The sequence below is a fragment of the Ranitomeya variabilis genome, chromosome 8 (assembly GCF_051348905.1).
Source record: "Ranitomeya variabilis isolate aRanVar5 chromosome 8, aRanVar5.hap1, whole genome shotgun sequence".
Taxonomy (NCBI): Eukaryota; Metazoa; Chordata; class Amphibia; order Anura; family Dendrobatidae; genus Ranitomeya; species Ranitomeya variabilis.
In genome coordinates this window covers 118,273,234-118,299,351 of record NC_135239.1, presented here as the reverse complement: position 1 = coordinate 118,299,351, position 26,118 = coordinate 118,273,234, and positions in this window count along the sequence as shown.

Sequence of the window (26,118 nt, the reverse complement as noted above, 5' to 3'; positions counted from 1 at the left end):
TATTACTCTCCCACTGTTTTTTATGTTTTTTTTGTTTTTTTCAGGGAGACTTTAGAAACCAAATAATATTAAAAAAACCAAAAAAAAAAAAGGCTTTCTATGGCCCACTGAATGAGAGGGAGAGAGGTGGCACACCCAGGAGTCAAGACTGGCACACAAGCTGAAAGGGCAATATTACTCTCCCACTGTTTTTTTATGTATTTTTTGTTTTTTTCAGGGAGACTTTAGAAACCCAATAATATTTAAAAAAAAAAATAAATAGGCTTTCTATGGCCCACTGAATGAGAGGGAGAGAGGTGGCACACCCAGGAGTCAAGACTGGCACACAAGCTGAAAGGGCAATATTACTCTCCCACTGTTTTTTTAGGTTTTTTTTGTTTTTTCAGGGAGACTTTAGAAACCCAATAATATTTAAAAAAAAAAATAAATAGGCTTTCTATGGCCCACTGAATGAAAGGGAGAGAGGTGGCACACCCAGGAGTCAAGACTGGCACACAAGCTGAAAGGGCAATATTACTCTCCCACTGTTTTTTTATGTATTTTTTGTTTTTTTCAGGGAGACTTTAGAAACCCAATAATATTTTAAAAAAAAAAAAAATAGGCTTTCTATGGCCCACTGAATGAGAGGGAGAGAGGTGGCACACCCAGGAGTCAAGACTGGCACACAAGCTGAAAGGGCAATATTACTCTCCCACTGTTTTTTTAGGTTTTTTTTTTTTTTTCAGGGAGACTTTAGAAACCCAATAATATTTTTAAAAAAAAATAAATAGGCTTTCTATGGCCCACTGAATGAGAGGGAGAGAGGTGGCACACCCAGGAGTCAAGACTGGCACACAAGCTGAAAGGGCAATATTACTCTCCCACTGTTTTTTTAGGTTTTTTTTTTTTTTTCAGGGAGAATTAGAAACCAAATAATATTAAAAAAAAAAAAAATAGGCTTTCTATGGCCCACTGAATGAAAGGGAGAGAGGTGGCACACCCAGGAGTCAAGACTGGCACACAAGCTGAAAGGGCAATATTACTCTCCCACTGTTTTTTTATGTATTTTTTGTTTTTTCAGGGAGACTTTAGAAACCCAATAATATTTAAAAAAATAAATAAATAGGCTTTCTATGGCCCACTGAATGAGAGGGAGAGAGGTGGCACACCCAGGAGTCAAGACTGGCACACAAGCTGAAAGGGCAATATTACTCTCCCACTGTTTTTTTAGGTTTTTTTTGTTTTTTCAGGGAGACTTTAGAAACCCAATAATATTTAAAAAAAAAAATAAATAGGCTTTCTATGGCCCACTGAATGAAAGGGAGAGAGGTGGCACACCCAGGAGTCAAGACTGGCACACAAGCTGAAAGGGCAATATTACTCTCCCACTGTTTTTTTATGTATTTTTTGTTTTTTTCAGGGAGACTTTAGAAACCCAATAATATTTTAAAAAAAAAATAAATAGGCTTTCTATGGCCCACTGAATGAGAGGGAGAGAGGTGGCACACCCAGGAGTCAAGACTGGCACACAAGCTGAAAGGGCAATATTACTCTCCCACTGTTTTTTTAGGTTTTTTTTTTTTTTTCAGGGAGAATTAGAAACCAAATAATATTAAAAAAAAAAAAAATAGGCTTTCTATGGCCCACTGAATGAAAGGGAGAGAGGTGGCACACCCAGGAGTCAAGACTGGCACACAAGCTGAAAGGGCAATATTACTCTCCCACTGTTTTTTTATGTATTTTTTGTTTTTTCAGGGAGACTTTAGAAACCCAATAATATTTAAAAAAAAAAATAAATAGGCTTTCTATGGCCCACTGAATGAGAGGGAGAGAGGTGGCACACCCAGGAGTCAAGACTGGCACACAAGCTGAAAGGGCAATATTACTCTCCCACTGTTTTTTTAGGTTTTTTTTGTTTTTTCAGGGAGACTTTAGAAACCCAATAATATTTAAAAAAAAAAATAAATAGGCTTTCTATGGCCCACTGAATGAAAGGGAGAGAGGTGGCACACCCAGGAGTCAAGACTGGCACACAAGCTGAAAGGGCAATATTACTCTCCCACTGTTTTTTTATGTATTTTTTGTTTTTTTCAGGGAGACTTTAGAAACCCAATAATATTTTAAAAAAAAAATAAATAGGCTTTCTATGGCCCACTGAATGAGAGGGAGAGAGGTGGCACACCCAGGAGTCAAGACTGGCACACAAGCTGAAAGGGCAATATTACTCTCCCACTGTTTTTTTAGGTTTTTTTTTTTTTTTCAGGGAGACTTTAGAAACCCAATAATATTTAAAAAAAAAAATAAATAGGCTTTCTATGGCCCACTGAATGAGAGGGAGAGAGGTGGCACACCCAGGAGTCAAGACTGGCACACAAGCTGAAAGGGCAATATTACTCTCCCACTGTTTTTTTAGGTTTTTTTTTTTTTTTCAGGGAGAATTAGAAACCAAATAATATTAAAAAAAAAAAAAATAGGCTTTCTATGGCCCACTGAATGAAAGGGAGAGAGGTGGCACACCCAGGAGTCAAGACTGGCACACAAGCTGAAAGGGCAATATTACTCTCCCACTGTTTTTTTATGTATTTTTTGTTTTTTCAGGGAGACTTTAGAAACCCAATAATATTTAAAAAAAAAAATAAATAGGCTTTCTATGGCCCACTGAATGAGAGGGAGAGAGGTGGCACACCCAGGAGTCAAGACTGGCACACAAGCTGAAAGGGCAATATTACTCTCCCACTGTTTTTTTAGGTTTTTTTTTTTTTTCAGGGAGACTTTTGAAACCAAATAATATTAAAAAAAAAAAAAAAAAAAAAATATAGGCTTGCTATAGCCCACTGAATGAGAGATAGCGCACACACAGCAGTGGCACACAAGCCCTGACTGAGGCCAATATTTTTCTCCCACTGATTGATGTAGTGTTTCTGTGTTGAGGTAGATTTTAGAACACAAATCACGGAAAAAATAAATAGGCTTTCTATGGCCCACTCAGTGAGAGATGGCACACACAGGGATGGCACTGTAGCAGAAATGCCAATCTTAATCTCCCACAAAAAAAAAACAAAAAAAAAAAAAAAACTGTCCTACAATTACTATCTCCCTGCAGTAATGTAAGCCAGGTATGGCAGGCAGCAATAGGAGTGGACTGATGCACAAATTAAATAAAAAGTGTGGACAAACAAAAAAGATAGCTGTGCAGAAAGGAAGGAACAAGAGGATATGTGCTTTGAAAAAAGCAGTTGGTTTCCACAGTGGCGTACACACAGCAATACAGCTATCACGGAGCCTTCTAGGGCAGCCCAATGAGCTACAGCGCTGAGGGGAAAAAAAAAAAAAAATAGCTTCCACTGTTCCTGCACACCGAAGGTGGTGTTGGACAGTGGAAATCGCTGCAGCACAAGCGGTTTGGTGGTTAGTGGACCCTGCCTAACGCTCTCCCTGCTTCTGATGAAGCGGCAGCAACCTGTCCCTAAGCTCAGATCAGCAGCAGTAAGATGGCGGTCGGCGGGAACGCCCCTTTATAGCCCCTGTGACGCCGCAGACAGCAAGCCAATCACTGCAATGCCCTTCTCTAAGATGGTGGGGACCAGGATCTATGTCATCACGCTGCCCACACTCTGCGTTCACCTTCATTGGCTGAGAAATGGCGCTTTTCGCGTCATTGAAACGCGACTTTGGCGCGAAAGTCGCGTACCGCATGGCCGACAAGCACAGGGGTCGGATCGGGTTTCATGAGACGCCGACTTAGCCAAAAGTCGGCGACTTTTGAAAATGATCGACCCGTTTCGCTCAACCCTACACAAAACACCTCAAGTAAGTCTCCAAGGTCTGATTAGTACGCTCAGTCTGGCCATTAGTCTGAGGATGGAATGCAGATGAAAACGACAAGTCGATGCCCATCCTGGCACAGAACGCCCGCCAAAATCTAGACACAAACTGAGTACCCCTGTCAGACACTATATTCTCAGGAATACCATGCAAACGCACAACATTCTGAAAAAATAGAGGGACCAGCTCAGAGGAGGAGGGCAATTTGGGCAAAGGTACCAAGTGAACCATCTTGGAAAAACGGTCACACACCACCCAGATGATGGACATCCTACGAGAAACAGGAAGGTCAGAAATAAAGTCCATAGAGATGTGCGTCCAAGGCCTCTTAGGAATAGGCAAGGGCAACAACAACCCGCTGGCCCGGGAACAGCAGGGCTTAGCCCGAGCACAAACATCACAAGACTGCACAAAAATACGTACATCTCGAGACAAGGAAGGCCACCAGAAGGACCTAGACACCAGATCCCTGGTGCCAAAAATTCCAGGATGACCTGCCAACGCGGAAGAGTGAACCTCCGAAATAACTCTACTGGTCCAGTCATCAGGGACAAACAGTCTACCAGGCGGACAGCGATCAGGCCTATCCACCTGAAACTCCTGCAAAGAGCGCCGCAGGTCTGGGGAGACAGCTGACAATATCACCCCATCCTTCAGGATGCCAGTAGGTTCGGAATCACCAGGCGAGTCAGGCTCAAAACTCCTAGAGAGGGCATCCGCCCTCACATTCTTAGATCCAGGCAGATATGAGACCACAAAGTTAAATCGAGAGAAAAACAACGACCAGCGCGCCTGTCTAGGATTCAGACGCCTGGCTGACTCAAGATAAATTAGATTTTTGTGGTCAGTCAAGACCACCACCTGGTGTCTAGCACCCTCAAGCCAATGACGCCACTCCTCAAATGCCCACTTCATGGCCAAGAGCTCCCGATTTCCAACATCATAATTTCGCTCAGCGGGCGAAAACTTTCGGGAGAAAAACGCACATGGTCTCATCACTGAGCAGTCAGGACCTTTCTGCGACAAAACTGCACCTGCTCCGATCTCGGAAGCATCTACTTCAACCTGGAACGGGAGCGAAACATCAGGCTGGCGCAACACAGGAGCAGAAGAAAAGCGGCGCTTAAGCTCACGAAAGGCCTCCACAGCCGCAGAGGACCAATTAGCAACATCAGCACCCTTCTTGGTCAAATCAGTCAAAGGTTTAGCAATGGCAGAAAAACCCGCTATGAATCGGCGATAGAAATTAGCAAATCCCAAGAATCTCTGAAGACTCTTTAGAGAAGTAGGTTGTATCCAATCACAAATAGCCTGAACCTTAACAGGGTCCATCTCCATAGATGAAGGGGAAAAAATATATCCCAGAAAGGAAATTCTCTGAACCCCAAAAATACACTTTGAGCCCTTCACAAATAGAGAATTAGCTCGTAAAACCTGAAAAACTCTCCTGACCTGTTGAACATGAGATTCCCAGTCCTCCGAAAAAATCAAAATATCATCCAAATACACAATCATAAATTTATCCAGATATTCACGGAAAATATCGTGCATAAAGGACTGAAAAACGGAAGGGGCATTCGCGAGACCGAAAGGCATTACCAAATACTCAAAATGGCCTTCAGGCGTATTAAATGCGGTCTTCCACTCATCCCCCTGCTTAATCCGCACCAAATTATACGCACCACGTAGATCGATCTTAGTGAACCACTTCGCCCCCTTTATGCGAGCAAAAAGATCAGTCAGTAAAGGTAACGGGTACTGGTATTTAACAGTAATCTTATTCAGAAGTCGATAGTCGATACAAGGTCTCAATGAACCATCCTTTTTACCCACAAAGAAAAACCCTGCCCCCAATGGAGACAAAGAGGGACGAATATGACCCTTTTCCAAAGATTCTCTGATATACTCCCGCATAGCAGTATGTTCAGGTACAGACAAATTAAACAAGCGACCCTTAGGAAATTTACTACCGGGAATCAACTCAATAGCGCAGTCACACTCTCTGTGAGGGGGGAGAGAATCAGTTTTAGGCTCCTGAAAGACATCATAAAAATCTGACAGAAATGCTGGGATCTCAGAGGGAGTAGATGAAGAAATGGGAACCAAAGGTGCATCCCCATGAATCCCCCGACATCCCCAACTCAGCACAGACATTGATCTCCAGTCCAAGACTGGATTATGAATTTGTAACCAAGGTAATCCAAGTACTAATACGTCATGTAGATTATATAACACAAGGAAACGAATAATCTCCTGATGGTCTGGGGAAAGATGCATAGTCACTTGTGTCCAATATTGTGGTTTATTGCTAGCCAAAGGTGTAGAATCAATACCCTTTAAGGGAATAGAAACCTCCAGAGGCTCTAAATCAAACCCACAACGCTTGGCAAAGGACCAATCCATGAGACTCAGAGCGGCGCCAGAATCCACATAAGCATCCACAGTAACAGATGATAAAGTACAAATCAATGTCACGGACAAAAGAAATTTAGACTGCAAGGTACCCATAGAAAAAGATTTATCAACCTTTTTATCAACCTTCTTTATGCGTTTAGAGCATGCTGATATAACATGAGCTGGATCTCCACAATAGAAGCACAACCCATTTTTGCGCCTGTAATTCTGTCGTTCGCCTCTAGACAATACACTATCGCATTGCATATGCTCTGGTGCCTTTTCAGAGGTCACCGCCAAATGATGCACAGGTTTTTGCTCAAAAGATACCGCCATATGGCGCACAGGTTTTTGCTCAAAAGATACAGCCATATGGTGCACAGATTTTTGCTCAGAAGATACCGCCATATGGTGCACAGATTTGCGCTCCCGTAAACGCCGATCAATCTGGATAGCCAATTTCATGGCATCATTCAGACCTGTAGGCACAGGGAACCCCACCATGACATCCTTCACGGCATCAGAGAGACCTTCTCTGAAATTAGCTGCTAGAGCGCACTCATTCCATTTAGTAAGCACCGACCATTTACGAAATTTCTGGCAGTATATCTCAGCTTCATCTTGCCCTTGGGAAAGAGCTATCAAGGCTTTCTCAGCCAAAATCTCTAAATTAGGTTCTTCATAAAGCAACCCCAAAGCCAGAAAAAACGCATCTACATTTAATAACGCAGGATCCCCTGGCGACAATGCAAATGCCCAACTTTGTGGGTCACCTCGCAATAGAGAAATAACAATTTTAACCTGTTGCGCAGGATCACCAGCAGAGTGAGATTTCAGAGACAAAAACAATTTACAATTCTCTCTGAAATTCAAAAAACGGGATCTGTCTCCGGTAAAAAATTCAGGCATAGGGATCTTAGGTTCAGACATTGGAGCACGAATAACGAAATCTTGTAAGTTCTGGACCTTTGAAGCCAGGTTATTCAGACCTACAACCAAACTCTGTGGATCCATGATTCAAACAGGTGTAACCAAAGCCATTCAGAGATTAAGAGGAGAGAAAAAAAAAAAAAAGGCTGAAGACTGCAGTTTAAGCAAGGAGTACAAATAAGCACTAAGGTGCACTTTCCAAACACAGAAGGAAAAAAAACCTTTTCATATCCTTTCCTGCTTTAGTGCATAGTTTTAACACATGTGGGCCGGCCAAACTGTTATGATTTTCCCAATGGCAGGGAAATCAAAAATAACAAACGGACTAGCTCTCGGGTGATGGAAACTAAAGTGACCGTGACCTGAACCTGACACAACACTGGAAGTAGCCGGGGAGTGTTTCCTACGATGCCCTAGACACCACGCGCCAGCCGGAGATCTAACTACCCCTATCAGAGGAATATACAGGCCTGCCTTACCTCCAGAGATGAACCCCAAAAGGAGATAGCAGGCCCCCACAAATATTGACGGTGAGTCAAGAGGAAAAGACATACGTAGGATGAACAGCAGATTTAGCACAGTGAGGTCCGCTTACTAGATAGCAGAAGTACAGGAAAGAGTTACTTCACGGTCAACTTCAAAACACTACTCAAAAACACCATCCTGAAATTACTTTAAAACTCCAGTGACAACTCATGCCACTGGAGTGGCAATTTCAGTCCACGAGAGCTTCCAGCTACAGAGAGTCACATTGCAGATAGCTGGACAAAAAATAGCATTAACTAGGAACAAAATTCAACTTAGCTGAACTGGAACTTGAGGCAGGAGAATGCAACAGAATGCTACTGATACATTGTTGGCCGGCATCGGACCAGCAGCCAAGCAGCCTTAAATAGGAAACTCCCCTAATGGGTGTCAACAGGTGATCAAGGATAGAAGAAGGCAAATAAGTGGCAATACCATAAAACACCACCGGGGGAGCCCACAAACAGAATTCACAACACCTAACATTACACTAGCGCCAGGGTCTGGCTAGTAGTGACGGACAAACAGCAATCCTTGCGGTACATCCAGCAGCTGGAGGGTAGGTTGGCGGCTCTCGAGCGCACAACCTCAGCTGTGGATGTAACCGCAGTTGCTGTTCAGGCTGCTAGTGTGGCTGCAGCCATCTTGTCCACTGCCACCCCTGTACCGACTCTGTTGTGAACTCTGTTTTCAGGCTCCCTCTTGTGGTCACAGGTGGTATTGTGTGACTTTTGTTTTGGGCTCCCACTGGTGGCTTTGTTTGTTATCCTGTGGGTCTGTGTCTGATCAGCTGCCTCGTTATTCACTTGGGAGTTTACTATTTAGCTCTGTTTCACTTCCACTTGTTGCCGGCTGTCAATGTACTCAGTGCTATTCTGATTACTCCTGATTATCTTCGGTTTCAGTCTCTTCAGGAGAAGCTAAGTTCTGTTTAATTATTTTTTGCTCATCAGTCTGCAATATGATTTCTGTGTATGATGAGTTTAGTCCAGCTTGCTAATATGTGATTTCTTCTGCTGGTTTGCTCTGGGGTACAGAGTTGCTTCCCCCGCATCGTTAGTTGGTGCGGGGGCTCGAGCGATCTCTGTGTGGATATTTTGAATAGGGTTTTTAATTGACCGCACAGTTCCCTTTCTATTTTCTGCTTTCTAGTGTTAGCGGGCCTCATTTGCTAAATCTAATTTCATGTCTGCGTTTGTGCTTTCCCCTTAACTCACCGTTAATATTTGTGGGGGGCTATTCTATATCTTTGGGGTCATTTCACTGAGGCAAGTGAGGACTTTCGTTCCCTCTAGGAATAGTCAGTTTCTCAGGCCGTGAAGAGACGTCTAGGATTTTCAGGTCACGTTCCACGGCTGCCTATAGTTGTTTGCGGATAGGATCAGGTTGCGGTCAATTCAGTTACCACTTCCCCAGAGTTTGTAGTCGGTTTAGTTACTTAGCTAGTCCTACTTGCGATCCTTGCCACTAGGATCATAACAGTACAGCCGGCCTGTAAAGTGTTAATTGCATGGCAGAAGCAGGAGAAAAGAAGCCTTGAGAATTTTTTTTTTTTTTTTGCCGTGTGTCTAGCTGCTGTGTGTCTAGCTTCTCTCCTCCTCTTAATCTTGGTGTGGCTCTGAACTCAGCTGCTGATATGGATATTCAGAGTTTGGCCTCCAGTGTAGATCATCTTGCTGCAAGGGTACAAAGTATTCAGGATTTTGTTGTTCACAGTCCTATGTCAGAGCCTAGAATACCTATTCCGGAGTTGTTTTCTGGAGATAGATCTAGGTTCCTGAATTTTAAGAACAATTGTAAATTGTTTCTTTCTTTGAAACCTCGTTCCTCTGGTGATTCCGTTCAGCAAGTTAAAATTATAATTTCTTTCTTGCGTGGTGACCCTCAAGATTGGGCCTTCGCATTGGCGCCAGGGGATCCGGCATTGCTCAGTGTTGATGCGTTTTTTCTGGCCCTTGGATTGCTCTATGAGGAACCTAATCTTGAGAACCAGGCTGAAAAAGCATTGTTGGCCCTCTTTCAGGGGCAAGATGAAGCAGAGGTGTACTGCCAGAAATTTCGGAAATGGTCGGTGCTTACTCAGTGGAATGAGTATGCCCTGGCTGCAAATTTCAGAAAAGGTCTTTCTGAGGCCATTAAGAATGTCATGGTGGGGTTCCCTACGCCTGCAGGTCTGAATGAGTCAATGACTCTGGCCATTCAGATTGATCGGCGTTTGCGGGAGCGCAAACCTGCGCACTATTTGGCGGTGTCTTCTGAACAGACACCTGAGTCTATGCAATGTGATAGAATTCTGACCAGAAGTGAACGGCAAAATTGTAGACGGCAAAATGGGTTGTGCTTTTACTGTGGTGACTCAGCTCATGTTATCTCAGCATGCTCTAAGCGCAAAAAAAAATTGATAAATCTGTCACCATTGGTACTTTACAGCCTAAGTTCATTTTGTCTGTTACCCTGATTTGTTCCTTGTCATCTTACCAGGTTATGGCTTTTGTAGATTCAGGTGCTGCCCTGAGTCTGATGGACTTGTCATTTGCCAGGCGCTGTGGTTTTGTTTTGGAGCCTTTAAAATTCCCTATTCCACTAAGGGGAATTGATGCTACGCCATTGGCTACGAATAAACCTCAGTACTGGACACAAGTAACCATGTGCATGACTCCTGTTCATCAGGAGGTGATTCGCTTTCTTGTGCTGCATAGTTTGCATGATGTTGTCGTGTTGGGTCTGCCATGGTTGCAGACTCATAATCCAGTCCTGGATTGGAAAGCAATGTCTGTGTCAAGTTGGGGTTGTCAGGGAATTCATGGCGACGCTCCTGTGGTGTCAATTGCTTCATCCACTCCTTCTGAAGTCCCTGCGTTTTTGTCAGACTACCAGGATGTATTTGATGAGCCCAAACTCAGTTCTCTACCTCCTCATAGGGATTGTGATTGTGCTATAAATTTGATTCCTGGTAGTAAGTTTCCTAAGGGACGACTTTTCAATTTGTCAGTGCCGGAGCATGCTGCCATGCGGAGTTATATAAAGGTGTCCTTGGAGAAAGGACTTATTCGCCCCTCCTCCTCCCCTCTTGGTGCGGGGTTCTTTTTTGTGGCTAAGAAGGATGGTTCTCTGAGACCTTGTATTGATTATCGCCTTCTAAATAAAATCACGGTCAAATTTCAGTATCCTTTGCCATTGTTATCTGATCTGTTTGCTCGCATTAAGGGGTCTAGTTGGTTCACCAAGATAGATCTTTGTGGTGCGTAAAACCTTGTGCGTATTAAGCAGGGTGATGAATGGAAAAATGCATTTAATACGCCCGAAGGCCATTTTGAGTACTTGGTGATGCCTTTTGGACTTTCTAACGCTCCTTCTGTCTTTCAGTCTTTTATGCATGACATCTTCCGCGAATATCTGGATAAATTTATGATTGTGTATCTGGATGATATTCTGTTTTTTTCTGATGATTGGGAGTCCCATGTTAAGCAGGTCAGGATGGTGTTTCAGGTCCTGCGTGCCAATGCTTTATTTGTGAAGGGCTCAAAATGTCTTTTTGGAGTCCAGAAGGTTTCTTTTTTGGGTTTCATTTTTTTTCCTTCTACTATTGAGATGGACCCAGTCAAGGTTCAGGCTATTCATGACTGGACACAGCCTACATCTGTTAAGAGTCTTCAGAAGTTCTTGGGTTTTGCTAATTTTTACCGTCGCTTCATCGCTAATTTTTCTGGTGTTGTTAAGCCTTTGACGGATTTGACCAAGAAAGGTTCTGATGTTACTAACTGGTCTCCTGCGGCTGTGGAGGCCTTTCGGGAGCTGAAGCGCCGGTTTTCTTCGGCTCCGGTCTTATGTCAGCCAGATGTCTCTCTTCCTTTCCAGGTCAAGGTTGATGCTTCCGAGATTGGAGCGGGGGCTGTTTTGTCGCAGAGAAGCGCCGATGGCTCTGTGATGAAGCCATGTGCTTTCTTTTCAAGAAAGTTTTCGCCTGCCGAGCGGAATTATGATGTCGGTAATCGGGAGTTGTTGGCTATGAAGTGGGCATTTGAGGAGTGGCGACATTGGCTCGAGGGAGCTAAGCATCGTGTGGTGGTCTTGACTGATCACAAGAATCTGATTTATCTCGAGTCGGCCAAGCGGCTGAATCCTAGACAGGCTCGTTGGTCGTTGTTTTTCTCTCGTTTTGATTTCGTGGTCTCGTACCTGCCTGGTTCGAAGAATGTAAAGGCTGATGCTCTTTCTAGGAGTTTTGTGCCTGACTCTCCTGGAGATTCAGAGCCGGCTGGTATTCCCAGAGAAGGGGTGATTTTGTCTGCCATCTCCCCAGATTTGCGACGAGTGCTGCAGGAGTTTCAGGCGGATAGACCTGACCGTTGTCCACCGGAGAGACTGTTTGTCCCGGATAGATGGACCAGCAGAGTTATTTCCGAGGTTCATTCTTCGGTGTTGGCGGGCCATCCTGGAATATTTGGTACCAGAGATTTGGTGGCCAGGTCCTTTTGGTGGCCTTCCTTGTCACGGGATGTACGTTCCTTTGTGCAGTCTTGTGGAATTTGTGCTCGGGCTAAGCCTTGCTGTTCTCGTGCCAGTGGTTTGCTGTTACCTTTGCCTGTCCCGAAGAGGCCTTGGACGCACATTTCCATGGATTTTATTTCGGATCTCCCTGTCTCTCAGAGAATGTCTTTCAACTGGGTGGTGTGTGATCGTTTTTCTAAGATGGTCCATTTGGTGCCCTTGCCTAAGTTGCCTTCCTCCTCCGAGTTGGTTCCGCTGTTTTTTCAAAATGTGGTTCGTTTGCATGGGATCCCTGAAAATATTGTTTCCGACAGAGGATCCCAGTTTGTGTCTAGATTTTGGCGGACCTTTTGCGCCAGGATGGGCATTGATTTGTCTTTTTCGTCCGCCTTCCATCCTCAGACGAATGGCCAAACCGAACGAACTAATCAGACCTTGGAAACCTATTTGAGATGTTTTGTTTCTGCTGATCAGGACGACTGGGTGACTTTTTTGCCATTGGCCGAGTTTGCCCTTAATAATCGGGCTAGTTCTGCTACTTTGGTTTCTCCTTTTTTTTGTAATTCGGGGTTTCAACCTCATTTTTCCTCGGGTCAGGTGGAGCCTTCTGACTGTCCTGGAGTGGATGTTGTGGTGGATAGGTTGCATCAGATTTGGAATCATGTTGTGGACAATTTGAAGCTGTCACAAGAGAAGGCTCAGCGCTTTGCCAACCGCCGTCGCTGTGTGGGTCCCCGACTTCGCGTTGGGGACTTGGTGTGGTTGTCTTCTCGCTTTGTTCCTATGAAGGTCTCCTCTCCTAAGTTCAAGCCTCGGTTTATCGGTCCTTATAAGATTTTGGAAGTCCTTAACCCTGTGTCATTTCATTTGGACCTCCCAGCATCGTTTGCTATTCATAATGTGTTTCATCGGTCGTTGTTGCGGAGGTATGTGGTGCCTGTGGGTCCTCCGGTTGAGCCTCCTGCCCCTGTGCTGGTTGAGGGAGAATTGGAATACGTGGTGGAGAAGATCTTGGATTCTCGTATTTCTAGACGGAGGCTTCAGTATTTGGTTAAATGGAAGGGCTATGGTCAGGAGGATAATTCCAGGGTTGTCGCCTCTGATGTTCATGCGGCCGATTTGGTTTGTGCCTTCCATGTGGCTCACCCTGATCGCCCTGGGGGTTTTGATGAGGGTTCGGTGACCCCTCCTCAAGGGGGGGGTACTGTTGTGAACTCTGTTTTCAGGCTCCCTCTTGTGGTCACAGGTGGTATTGTGTGACTTTTGTTTTGGGCTCCCCCTGGTGGCTTTGTTTGTTATCCTGCGGGTCTGTGGCTGATCAGCTGCCTTGTTATTCACTTGGGAGTTTCCTATTTAGCTCTGTTTCACTTCCACTTGTTGCCGGCTGTCAATGTACTCAGTGCTATTCTGATTACTCCTGATTATCTTCGGTTTCAGTCTCTTCAGGAGAAGCTAAGTTCTGTTTAATTATTTTTTGCTCATCAGTCTGCAATATGATTTCTGTGTATGATGAGTTTAGTCCAGCTTGCTAATATGTGATTTCTTCTGCTGGTTTGCTCTGGGGTACAGAGTTGCTTCCCCCGCACCGTTAGTTGGTGCGGGGGCTCGAGCGATCTCTGCGTGGATATTTTGAATAGGGTTTTTAATTGACCGCACAGTTCCCTTTCTATTTTCTGCTTTCTAGTGTTAGCGGGCCTCATTTGCTAAATCTAATTTCATCTCTGCGTTTGTGCTTTCCCCTTAACTCACCGTTAATATTTGTGGGGGGCTATTCTATATCTTTGGGGTCATTTCACTGAGGCAAGTGAGGACTTTCGTTCCCTCTAGGAATAGTCAGTTTCTCAGGCCGTGAAGAGACGTCTAGGATTTTCAGTTCACGTTCCACGGCTGCCTATAGTTGTTTGCGGATAGGATCAGGTTGCGGTCAATTCAGTTACCACTTCCCCAGAGTTTGTAGTCGGTTTAGTTACTTAGCTAGTCCTACTTGCGATCCTTGCCACTAGGATCATAACACGACTCTATCTCACCTCCCGCTGCCAGAAAAATTTTCTGGTGATAGTAAGTCTTGTAGGGGTTTATTGAGTCAGTGCTCTATACATCTCGAGCTTCTGGCCTCTCGTTTCCCTACAGAGCGGGCTAAGGTGGGGTTTATTGTGTATCTCCTATCGGACAGAGCGTTGGAGTGGGCTACGCCTCTGTGGGAGTGTGGCGATCATGTGGTGCAGAGTGCTTCGTTGTTCCTGGGCACTCTGAAACAGGTCTTTTTAGGACCTCGTGTCACCCATGATACCGCGCTCCAACTGTTGGCATTGACTCGGGGCTCGTCCTTGGTCAGCCATTTTGCCGTCCACTTCCGCACCCTAGCATCTGAGCTGGAGTGGTCGGATAAAGCTCTTATTCCGATATTTTGGAGGGGGCTGGCTGACCATGTGAAGGACGCCCTGGCCACTAGGGAGATTCCTGCCACACTGGAGGAGTTATTAGCAGTGTACACTCGTATTGAGCTCCGTTTTCACGAGCGGAGGTTAGAGCGAGCCCAGTGTAGGCAGAGGTTTCGGTTGGCTCCCACCTTCGCCAAACCTTTGGAATCTCCAATCCAGGGCCCTGAGTCACATGAGGCCATGGAAGTGTCACGAGCGGGATCTAAGTCCCGGACGACTTTGTGCACTCCAGTTTTGTCATGTTTGCCAGCAGTCAGGACATCTTGCCACCATATGTTCCCAGCCATCGAGGAAACGTCAGCGTCTAGTGGTAGTAGGTGGAGGTACACTAGACACGGCGATGTTTGCCTCCAAATTGTCCTTTAAGGGGACAATTACTATAGGCTCATTCTCCCACTTGGTAGAGCTCTGCATGGATTCTGGGGCGGAGGGCCATTTTATGTCTTCAGCCTTCGCCCAACGTCAAGCAATTCCCCTGGTAATGCTTGCTCAAACAGTTACCGTACGAGTGGTGAATGGGTCAACACTGCCCTCTCAGATAACACACTAGACCATGCCTTTCACTATGTCCATGTCGCCATCTCATCAGGAGATTATATCTCTGCTCGTCATTCCTGAGGGAATTGATGAGCTCCTGTTAGGGATACCATGGCTACGGTACCACTCTCCTCATATTCAGTGGTCCACAGGCAGAATTTTAGGATGGGGTTAATCTTGTGGGGGTAGATGTCAGAGGGAATGCGTTCAGGTTGCTACTACCGAGGTACCCGCAGATCTATCCTCTCTCCCCAAGCAATATTGGCCCTATGTGGATGTGTTCTCCAAAAGGGCTGCGGAGACCCTTCCGCTTCACCGCCCCTATGACTGTCCTATAGACCTCTTGCCTGGTGCTGAGCCTCCCCGGGGTCGAGTCTATCCGTTATCTCTCCCGGAGACGGAGGTAATGTCACAGTACATCCAGGAAAATCTGGCAAGGGGATTCATTAGGAAGTCAGTGTCACCTGCAGGGGTCGGGTTCTTCTTCATGCAGAAGAAGAACGGGGAACTACGTCCATGTTTAGACTACAGGGGTCTTAACGCCATCACCGCTAAGAATAAATATCCCCTGCCCCTGATATCTGAGCTCTTTGATAGGCTTCGGGGGAGCAAGGGTATTTAGCAAATTAGATCTGCGGGGTGCTTACAACCTGATTCGCATCCGTGAGGGGGATGAATGGAAGATGACTTTTAACACCAGGGATGGGCACTATGAATATCTAGTGATGCCCTTTGGGCTCTGTAATGCCCCAGCCGTTTTCCAAGACTTTGTAAACTATATCTTCCGGGATATGCTCTCCACCTCGGTCGTAGTCTATCTGGATGATATCCTCATCTACCCTCCAGATATTGACTCCCACCGGAGAGATGTTTGCAAAGTCTTCGACCTTTTACGAGCTAATTCCCTCTACGCCAAGTTGGAAAAATGTATGTTTGAGGAGGAGTCCATGCCTTTCCTGGGCTATATCATCTCCACCCAGGGATTGGCTATGGATCTGGCCAAACTACAGGCTGTGATGGACTAGCCAGGAACCCACTCTCTTAAAGCGGTGCAGTGCTTTATGGGGTTCATTAACTATTATCGCCAGTTCATTCCTCAGTTTTGAACTTTGGTAGCTCCTTTGGTAGCCCTCACCAAGAAGGGAGCAAATCCCAAATTGTGGTCTGAAGAGGTCTCCAAGGCCTTTACTTCTATTAAGTCCCAATTTGCTAGCGCTCCCATCCTACATCACTCCGATGTAGATAAGCCATTTATAATGGAGGTGAATGCCTCTTCCGTTGGTGCTGGAGCAGTCCTCTTTCAAAAGGATGCTCAAGGTCGGAAGTATCCTTGCTTCTTCTTTTCCAAGACCTTCACACCAGTGGAGAGGAATTATTCTATCGGGGACAGGGAGTTGCTAGCAATGAAGTTGGCCTTCTCTGAGTGGAGACATCTCTTGGAGGGGGCTCGCTTTCCTTTCCAAGTATTCACAGACCACAAGAATTTGGTTTACCTACAGACAGCCCAGCGGTTAAATTCTCGCCAGGCCAGATGGTCCTTGTTCTTCTCCGTTTCCTTTCTGGGGAGAGGAACATTCATGCCGACGCTCTCTCTCGCTCTGTTGTGTCCTCTGAGGAGGAGGAAGAGGAGCCTCGGCTTATTGTTCCTACCGAGAGTCTGAGAACTGTGGCCCCGGTTTCGCTAGAGTCTGTGCCTCAGGCAAGACTTTTGTACCATCCAGTCTGCATCAGGAGGTTCTCTCTTGGGCTCACTCATCCTGGGTGAGTGGACATTTTGGGTCAAAAGGACATCTGAGCTACTGGCGAGGACATACTGGTGGCCGCATACGGGTCGTGACATCGCTGACTATGTTTGGGCGTGTGTCTCCTGCGCCAAGAACAAGTCTCCTTGGCAACAACCAGCTGGGTTGCTTTACCCCCTGTCGGTGGCGGACAGGCCCTGGGAGATGGTCGGGATGGATTTTATGGTGGGCTTACCCAAGTCTCGTAGCTGCACCATTATTTGGGTGATCACCGACCATTTTTCCAAAATGGTGCACTTGGAGCCTCTTCCACGGCTATCTTCTGCACAGGCACTGGCAGCGTTGTTTATCAAACATATCTTTCACCTACACGGCATGCCGGACAAAATTGTCAGTGACCAGGGTCCCCAGTTTGCGTCTCGGTTCTGGAGAGAGCTTTGTCGTCTACTCAGCATTGAGTTGAATCTCTCCTCAGCATATCATCCCGAGACGAATGGGTTGGTAGAGAGGGCCAACCAGACTCTGGTCACATATCTGCGTCATTTTGTTTCTGCCAGGCAGGATGACTGGGCCTCCTTGCTACCTTGGGCGGAGTTTGCGCTTAACAACGCCGTAGCTGACTCCACCGGTCAGATTCCATTCCTCCTTAATTACGGCCAGCATTCATGTGTCCCTGTGCCCATGCCCATGTCTTCTGCCGACTCCAGGGTGGCAGACTGGGCTGTGGAGGCATGGGACATTTGGGACCGCACTCAGGATGCCATCTGGGCCTCCAGGGAGAGTGAGGTCCTCCGCCGATGCTCATTGGCGCCCTGCTCCGACCTTTGCTCCTGGCAACTTAATGTGGCTCTCTGCCTGTAACATCAGGCTGGGTGTTGAGTCCACTAAGTGTGCACCTTGCTACTTGGGTCCCTTCAAGGTCCTTGAACAGGTTAACCCTGTGGTCTACCGTCTGGCCCTTCTTCCACGCCTAGGTATCTCCGACACCTTTCATGTGTCCGTCTTGAAGCCCGTATACATGTCCCGGTTTTCTGAGTCATCTGCCGGGACATCGGGTTAGTCTACGGACGATTACAAGGTGAACGCTATTTTGGGGTGCCAAGTGGTATGTGGCAAGAAATTTTATTTGGTGGACTGGAAGGGTTATGGCCCAGAGGACAGGTCTTGGGAGCCTGCTGAGCACATTCGAGATCCGCAGCTCATTGCGGCCTTCGAGCATAGCGAGGTCCAAGGAGGGGGGTCCTAAGAGGGGGGTAATGTTAGGGGTCGAGTTCCCACCTCTGCACAGGGGGAATCTCAAGCCATCTCTGCTGCGGTCTCCCATTCTTCTCCAGCGGCAGTGGAGCCTTCTCAGTGGAGACGTTGGTCCCAGCGTCTGGCTCAGCCTGATACAGTGCGGATGATTACTGCTGCCTTTCCAGGTTCAGCCATTATAACCAGTACTGGTCAGCGGCAAGCAGACATCTCTGGGACTAAGTCCTGCTTTTCCCCTTCTGAGCATGCCCAGGGTAAGACCTCTCATTGGAGGTCGGGGGTCACATGCTCAGGTACTGCAGCAGCTCCCATTGGTCCTATAGGAAGGTCCTGAAGTTGCTCAGGTACTGCAGCAGCTCCCATTGGTCCTCTAGGAAGGTCCTGAAGTTGCTGCAGCTATAAAAGTGTCGCATGGCTGCACGGCCATGCGCTAGTAACAAATAACTTATGTGTTCTGCGCCAGTGTGGTCATGTGTATGTGGTTTCAGGGTTCAGCTACCCTAGAATACCGGTGAGGAGTTTTGTGTGAATGGATTCAGGGCCCGGCTGAAATAAGCCCCTAGAATACCGGCACCTCCGGTGAGGAGTTTTGTGTGTGCTATTCTGACTGCATGACCACTGTTCGCTCTATTTGGTAGCTGTGTTCCTCTGTGAGGTTAACAGGGCACAGCGTTCTCTTGTCTTTAGTGACTCTGTGAAGTAACAGAGTTCACTTATACCGCCATATAGTACCGTCAGTTACCAACAGCGGGTTTTACTCCTGCACGGTGTACCCGGGTTCCGAACGCACCGATTACTCTCTAAATATATATTGGCTGCATTCCGCCAAACCCTAACAGTCTATTACTTTAATTATATGCACCACTATTTTGCATATAAAAGAAATATAGGCCGCATATTTGGCAGTGTGATATTTCCGTGACAGGCCTCATATATCTGCGTGCTACAAGTTTGGGCATTATAGGCCAGTTTACCACTTTTTTGCTGTCTGTTACTCTACTTATATACAGCACTATTTTGTATTCAGAAAATACAGGCCACATATTTGGCAGTGTAATATGTCATGGTTCCCAATGGCAAGGGAAAGTCAGAGAACATAAATAACAGAACAGCTCTTGGATGATGGAATCTCGAGCTGACCATGAGCTAAACCTATCACACAACTAACAGTGGCCGGGTGACGTACCTACGTTTTATCCCTAGACGCCCAGCGCCAGCCGGAGGACTAACTAACCCTAATAGAGGAAAAGACAGACCTGGCTTACCTCTAGGGAAATTCCCCCAAAAAGGAGACAGAAGCCCCCCACATATATTGACGGTGAGTTCAGAGGAAAAGACATACGTAGTATGAAGGTAGGTTCAGCAAAGCGAGGTCCGCTTACTAGATAGCAAGAAGATACAATAGGGTACTTCACGGTCAGCTGAAAACCCTATTAAAATACCATCCCGAAATTACTTTAAGACTCATGTGTCAACTCATAACACCGGAGTGGCAATTTCGGCCCACAAGAGCTTCCAGCTACAGAAAAATAACATAACTGTGAACTGGAACAAAAATGCAAAACAAACTTAGGACTAAGAGTCCAACTTAGCTGATAGTAGTCTAGAAGCAGGAACATGCAACAGAAAGGCTCTGGTTACATTGATGGCCGGCACTAGAATAACTGAGCAGCAAGGCTAAATAGGATACTCCCATATCCTGATGGAAACAGGTGAACAGAGAAAGTGAAGCACACAAGTCCAGTACCACCAGTGACCACCGGGGGAGCCCAAAAACCAAATTCACAACAGTAATATTTCCGTGACAGGCCTCCTATATCTGCCTCCTCAAAGTTTTTGCATTTTAGCCCATTTTACCACTGTTTTTGCTGTCTGTTAACTCTAATTATATAAAGCACTCCTTTGCATTTTAAAAAAAAAACAGGCCACATATTTGGCAGTGTGGTCTTTCCGTGACAGGCCTCATATATCTGCATGCTCAAAGTTTGGGCATTGTAGGTCGGTTTACCACTTTTTTTGCTGTCTGTTACTCTACTTTTATACAGCACTATTTTGCATTCAGACAATGCAGGCCACATAATTGGCAGTGTGATATTTCCATGACAGGCTTCCTATATGTGCGTGCTCAAAGTTTGGGCATTGTAGGCTGGTTTCCCCCTTTTTTCCTGTCTGTTACTCTAATTAAATACAGCACTATTTTGGATTTTAAAAAAAAGAGGCCACATATTTGGCAGTGTGGTATTTCCGTGACAGGCCTCCTATATCTGTGTGCTCCAAGTTTGGGCATTGTAGGCCGGTTTCCCACGTTTTTCCTGTCTGTTACTCTAATTATATACAGCACTATTTTGGATTTAAAAAAAAAACAGGCCACATATTTGGCAGTGTGGTATTTCCGTGACAGTCCTCCTATATCTGTGTGCTCCAAGTTTGGGCATTGTAGACCTGTTTTCCACTGTTTTTGCTGTCTCTTACTCTTCTTATATACAGCATTATTTTGCTTTTAAAAAAATACAGACCACATATTTGGCAGTGTGTTATCGCTGTCAGACGTGTGATGTATTTGTGGCCTACAAATTGTGGAAATTCAGGCCTACATTCAGCTTTATTTGCTATCTATTATCCTAGTTCGGTACACTATTTTAGTTTAAAAAATTAAAAAATACAGGCCACATATCGAACAGTGTGGTATCTCGTTAAAAATATTTATCTTTCAAGTTGTTATGGCTGCTTCATGACTGTGTTAAATGCTCCAAGTACTACTACCACCATCATCATCATCTGCCTAGAGGCAGTCACTGCGCACATAGAATGTCTGAGGAGCAGAGGGTGAATGCTTGGGCGGTGTTGTACTCTGTCTCTGTATTACGAAGGCGTTTGCTCCTGCCAATAAAAGCGGTACTGCCAGAAAGCGAGGAACCATGTTAACAGTGACCCCCAGAGAGTGAGGCACCATGCGCTTCATGACCGTGAGTACAGCGCACTTTCGCAGTAGAGAGAGACAGTTCATGCTCCGTGTTCAGCTTTGCAAAACAATAATGAAAGGTTACAGAGGAATGACAGAGGATGTTCGTACAGTCAGCAAGGTACTCCCTCGGCATTTTCCCAAACAAAGCACTCCTTGTGAGAGTCCCCCACGCCTCAGGGCCAGGGCGATAGGAGGGTCTGAGAAAACTCTCCCCAAACTTTGTCAGTGTTCCACTGCCTCTTCTGGATTAAAGTTGTGTCTCTCTCACCTGTACTCCTTGCTTGGCCAAAGAACTGTGACCTCTTCTGCCAGAGTTTTCAGATGGGAATCTACTATATAATTGTCTAAGGGTCACTTCCGTCTGTCTGTCTGTCCTTCTGTCTGTCACGGATATTCATTGGTCGTGGCCTCTGTCTGTCATGGAAATCCAAGTCGCTGATTGGTCGCGGAAAAATGGCCACGACCAATCAGCGAGGGGCACAGTCCGGGGGCAAAATGGCCGCTCCTTACTCCCCGCAGTCAGTGCCCGGTGCCCGCTCCATACTCCTGAGTCCCCTCCGGTCACCGCTAACACAGGGTTAATGGCAGCGGTAACAGACCGCGTTATGCCACGGGTAACGCACTCCGTTACCGCTGATATTAACCCTGTGTGTCCCCAACTTTTTACTATTGATGCTGCTAATGTGGCATCAATAGTAAAAAAATGTAATGTTAAAAATAATAAAAAAAAAAAAAAAAACCTGCTATTCTCACCCTCCGTAGTCCGCCGAGCCGCACGTGGCTGCCGCCATCTTCCGTTCCCTGAGATGCATTGCGAAATTACCCAGAAGACTTAGCGGTCTCGCGAGACCGCTAAGTCTTCTGGGTAATTTCGCAATGCATCCTGGGAACGGAAGATGGCAGCAGCCGCGCGCGTCTCGGTGGAGCTTCGGTGGATCCCGGTGGGTGAGTATAGAACTATTTTTTATTTTAATTATTTTTTTTAACAGGAATATGGTGCCCACACTTCTAAATACTGCGTGGGCTGTGTGATATACTGCGGGGGCTGTGCTATATACTACATGGGCAGTGTGATATACTGCGTGGGCTGTGTGATATACTGCGGGGGCTGTGCTATATACTACATGGACAGTGTTATATACTATGTGGGCTGTGTGATATACTGCGGGGGCTCTGCTATATACTACATGGGCAGTGTGATATACTGCGTGGGCTGTGTGATATACTGTGGGGGCTGTGTTATATACTATATGGGCAGTGTTATATACTACGTGGGCTTTGTGATATACTGCGGGCGCTGTGTTATATACTACGCGGGTTGTGTGATATACTGCGGGGGCTGTGCTATATACTACATGGGCAGTGTTATATACTACGTGGGCTGTGTGATATACTGCGGGGCTGTGCTATATACTGCGTGGGCTGTGTTATATACTATGTGGGCTGTGTGATATACTGTGGGGGCTGTGCTATATACTACATGGGCAGTGTTATATACTGCGTGGGCTGTGTTATATACTGCGTGGGCTGTGCTTTATACTACGTGCTCTGTGTTATATACTGCATGGCCTGTGTTATATACTACGTCGCCTGTGTTATATACTACGTCGCCTGTGTTATATTCTGCGTGGCTGCTATATAGTGCGTGGGCTGTGCTATATAGTACGTGGGCTGTGTTATGTACTGCGTGGCCTGTATTAACGCATCGGGTATTCTACAATATGTATGTATGTATATAGCAGCCACATAGTATATAGCACAGGCCACTATTTGTTTGCTATATGCTACATGCCTCCTATATACTACGTGGCCTGTGCTATATACTATGTGGCTGCTATATACATTCCTACATATTCTAGAATACCCGATGCGTTAGAATCGGGCCACCATCTAGTTTTTTTTAATAATTCAGCAAGAAGGGCCCTATGGTCTTCCAATATTGTAGCACACCTGTCTGCCTCTGGAATAAGAGATATAAACTTCTCCTTGTAGCGTGGGTCTAGAATTGTCAACAATCAATATTGCCTGTCACCTAAAATTTTGAGAACGCGAGGGTGACGGGAAAGGCAGCGTAACATAAACTTAGCCATGCGTGCAAGACTGCTAACAGTCGATACTTCCATGTCCTCACCAACAGGACAACTGACCATGGTCTCCTCCTCCTCCTTGTCTTCAGGCCTCCACAACTTTTGACAAACCTCAGTAATATCATTGTAAATACATCACTGTAAATACATTTCCCTGTAGTTTTTTTCTCCCCCACCTCATTGTAGATTATAACGTGTCACGTGCAGGTTTTTTTTTTTTTGGGGGGGGGGTTAGTTATTGTTATTGTTGATACTTGTGTAGATTGTTGTTACTTGTGTAGATTGTAAGCTGTCACAAGCAGGGTAGTTTGATTTCAGTTTAATTATTGTATTGTTATCGTTGTTACTTAGGACTGTTGTGTTTGAAACTGTAAATATGTTGAAGCTATATAAATAGCTATAAATATTAATATTAGAATACAGAGAATAAGGATGGAGATGTTAATTATGGCATCATTGCTGATCACCATCTTGGTGAATTCCTCAAAGTTTTGGAGGATGGTACGTATGTCTGACATCCATGTCCACAGATCTTATGTGTGAAGTCAGAACTGAATACTGACGGAATTGTTGATGATGGTAGTCTACAAATGCCTTCTTCTGCTCACAAATCCTTTCCAAAATACAGTATGCAGTGTAGAGTTCCATTGCATGGGGAGGACATGACACATCAGTCGGTGAGCCAGAAGCTGCAAGTGCTGCAGAATCACGGCAAGGGCAGATGAAGCTCTAGCTGACTTTCTAAAATGGGTACGCAGAGCCTCGTACTTTTCCTAGCAGATCTGGTACCTCCGTGTCGCTTTTCTGAAAAGTTCAACAATGAGGTTAAGCACATGGGCCAGGCATGGCACATGTGTGAGCTTGCCTCGACACAGAGCAGCCACCAGGTTCCAGCCATTGTCACACACAACCATGCCTGGCTGTTGGTTGAGCGCTGTCAGCCACAGATCTGTCTGCTCTTTTAGAGCTGTCCACAACTCTTCATCATTGTGCGGCTTGTCACAGCATATTACCTTCATCACAGCTTTTTGCCGCTTGGCTGAGGCAGTGCTGCAGTGCTTAAAGCTTGTGACTGATGTGTTACTTTCGGAGATGGAGGCTGAAGAGGATGCATACGAGGAGGAGGTGCAGGAGCTGTATACTGTGGGGGCAACCCAGATTGACGTAGGGCCTGCAATACTCGGGGATTGGAGGACATGCACTATCCCAAAGTCGAACTGGGTCCTGGCTTCCACTATGTTAATCCAGTGTGCCGTTAGTGAGATGTTCCATCCCTGACCACAAGCACTTGTCCACGTGTCTGTGGTTAGGTGGACTTTCCCAATAACAGCATTGTGGAGGGCATGGGTAATGTTGTGGACACGTGCTTGCTTATGTGATGTCGTGACGGCAGACTGGGAAAAATTGTGGCGGCTGGGTAACGAGTACCTTGTGATGGTCACTGCCATCAGGTGTCATGTCGGACGCTGTTCAGACCAGGTCGTCCGACAGACAGCGGTAAATCCTTCACTGTATGTTTTGCTGGTTCCTCCTCCTCTCACCTTCCCCTTACTGTTGGGGTTCCTCAAGGATCAGTCCTAGGCCCCCTCCTCTTCCCTTTGTATACTGCCCCTATTGGACAAACAATCAGTAGATTTGGGTTCCAGTACCATCTCTATGCTGATGACACCCAATTATACACCTCTTCTCCTGCTTTCACTCCGACCTTCTTAGAAAACACCAGTGATTGTCTTACCGCTGTCTCTAACATCATGTCCTCCCTCTATCTGAAACTGAACCTGTCAAAAACTGAACTCCTCGTGTTCTCTCCCTCTACTAACCTACCTTTGCCTGACATTGCCATCTCCGTGTGCGGTTCAATCATTACTCCAAAGCAACATGCCCGCTGCCTTGGGGTCATCCTTGATTCCGAGCTTTCATTCACCCCCCCACATCCGATCACTGGCTCGCTCTTCTTATCTGCATCTCAAAAACATTTCTAGAATTCGCCATTTTCTTACTTTCGACTCTGCAAAAACTCTTACTGTTTCTCTTATTCATTCCCGTCTGGACTATTGTAACTCTCTACTAATCGGCCTCCCTCTTACCAAACTCTCCCCGCTCCAATCTGTCCTGATTCTGAATGCTGCTGCCAGGATCATATTCCTCACCAACCGTTACACCGATGCCTCTACCTTGTGCCAGTCATTACACTGGCTACCCATCCACTCCAGAATCCAGTACAAAACTACTACCCTCATCCACAAAGCACTCCATGGCTCAGCACCACCCTACATCTCCTCTCTGGTCTCAGTCTACCACCCTACCCGTGCCCTCCGCTCCGCTAATGACCTCAGGTTAGCATCCTCAATAATCAGAACCTCCCACTCCCATCTCCAAGACTTTACACGTGCTGCGCCGATTCTTTGGAATGCACTACCTAGGTTAATACGATTAATCCCCAATCCCCACAGTTTTAAGCATGCCCTAAAAACGCATTTGTTCAGACTGGCCTACCGCCTCAACGCATTAACCTAACTATCCCTGTGTGGCCTATTAAAAATAGAAAAAAAAACCAAAACACATAATCAGGTTCCTTGCATCGTGTTCTCATACACTTTATGCAGTTAATAGCCCTCTGTGTCTGTACTGCTACATACTTAGGCTGTTAACTGGTTCATGCAGCTTTACATGAACACCCGAGCCTTACACTATGGCTGGTCCAAATAACTAAAGCAATTGTTACCATCCACCTCTCGTGTCTCCCCTTTTCCTCATAGTTTGTAAGCTTGCGAGCAGGGCCCTCATTCCTCCTGGTATCTATTTTGAACTGTGATTTCTGTTATGCTGTAATGTCTATTGTCTGTACAAGTCCCCTCTATAAGTTGTAAAGCGCTGTGGAATATGTTGGCGCTATATAAATAAAAATTATTATTATTATTATTATTCCGCTTTTGACCACTATTTAC